The sequence below is a fragment of the Nannospalax galili genome, unplaced genomic scaffold, assembly GCF_000622305.1.
Source record: "Nannospalax galili isolate Female #2095 unplaced genomic scaffold, S.galili_v1.0 scaffold538, whole genome shotgun sequence".
Classification (NCBI taxonomy): Eukaryota; Metazoa; Chordata; class Mammalia; order Rodentia; family Spalacidae; genus Nannospalax; species Nannospalax galili.
The window spans coordinates 3,900,811-3,902,549 of NW_008343842.1; positions in this window are offsets into that span (position 1 = coordinate 3,900,811).

Consider the following 1,739-nt stretch of genomic DNA (forward strand, 5'->3'; position numbering starts at 1 on the left):
GCAAGAACAGTCAGTGTTCTTAACCGCTGAGCCATCTCTCCAGCCCCAGATTTTTAAAACTACATTATTTTAAAAACATAATGGTGGGCCGGGTGTGGTGGTGCACCCCTTTAATCCCAGCCCTCGGGAGGCAGAGGCAGGCGGATCTCTGTGAGTTCAAGGCCAGCCTGGTCTATATAGTGAGTTCCAGGACAGCTGGGGCTACAGGGAGACCCTGTCTCAAAAAGACAAAAAGAAAAACAACAAGAAACCATAATGGTCAAGAGTCCAGACCTGGCTAACCCATGACCCCATGACTTCTGGTAACTCCCTGAAATTTTTCGGATTCCCTCTTCTCAAATATTAAATGGTTCAGCAAAACACCTGCTTTGCCTATTTGAATAGGTAGGACTATGTGCAGAACATATGGATTTGGATGTAAAAGCACTATGTAAATCATTAATCGGTTATTAACTAAGACCCCCGAAGGGAAGTCGGGCATATCTCTCGCCTCATCTTTCTAGTCCTCCAACCTCTAACTCTTGCCTGGTTGGTTCTGATAATTATTAATGATAAGGATCATGAAAGTCTGGACCTAGTCTGACCCTGGGAAAACAATTTTGTCTTTTTTCAGCTACCCAACTTTCTCCTCTCTGGCTCCAGTTTACCCCACCCCACGAGCTCCTGTACTGCTCATTCTTCCCGGGACCCTCGTTCTTCCCACGACTTTTTAATGTTTTTTTTTGGGGGGGTGTCTTTTTGAGACAGGGTCTCCCTGTAGCCCCAGCTGGTCTGGAGCTCACTATGTAGACCAGGCTAGCCTTAATCTCACAGAGATTCTCCTGCCTCTGTCTCCCGATTGCTGGGATTAAAGTGTGTGTACACATTATGTGTGTGAATGAGCACATGCCATTGTACACATGTGGAGATCAGAAGACAATTGTGGGACTCAGTTGTTCCCTTCTACCATGTGGGGTGTGGGTCCCATGGATCCAAGTCAGGTCATCAGGTTTGGTACCAGGCACCTTTATCTACTGACCCAGCTCACTGGCCCTAGAATTTAAATACCAGGGAGACACTATTTCATGGATATAAATGAAATGCTATGGGAATTCAGGCATCAGTAGGGAGACCTTTACAACAATGCTATTTTTCTGTGGGGGTGGGGAGGGGAGATGGATATTCTTGAAACTCAGACATTAAAATCCCCAAACAAAATTCTGGCTTTTTCTTTTAAAGATTTGTCATTTTTATGTATTCTTGTGTGTACCTGTGTAAGTTTATGTGTACCGTGTGTGTGTGTGTGTGTGTGTGCGTGTGTGCGTGTGTGCCCAAGAAGGTCAGAAGACGGTACTGAATTCCCTGGAACTACAGTTAGAAGCAGTTGTAAACCACCATGTGGGTGCTTGAGAGCTGAACCCTACATACTCTGCAAGAACAGTAAGTCCTTGTAACTGCTGAGCCTGCTCCAGCCCCTGTGGTGTCTAAATACCTGCTTATGTAATGATGAAGCATCACCTTTCATTTGGTGACATCACCTTGTAGCTCCCTTCTACTTTTGATGGGCTTGGGGTGAAGGTTAGCCTGATTTAGTTGACAACCCTGAGGGAAATTTCAGGGGAAAGTTGAGTATATATTAGTTGGAAATGTTCTCTGGATAAATAGTAACTACTTTACTGAACTAGTCTGCTCTTGTTTTCCTGGGCCCCAGAGCAGTATGGACCGACCGACCTACCTACCAACCTTCCTCCCTCCCTCCC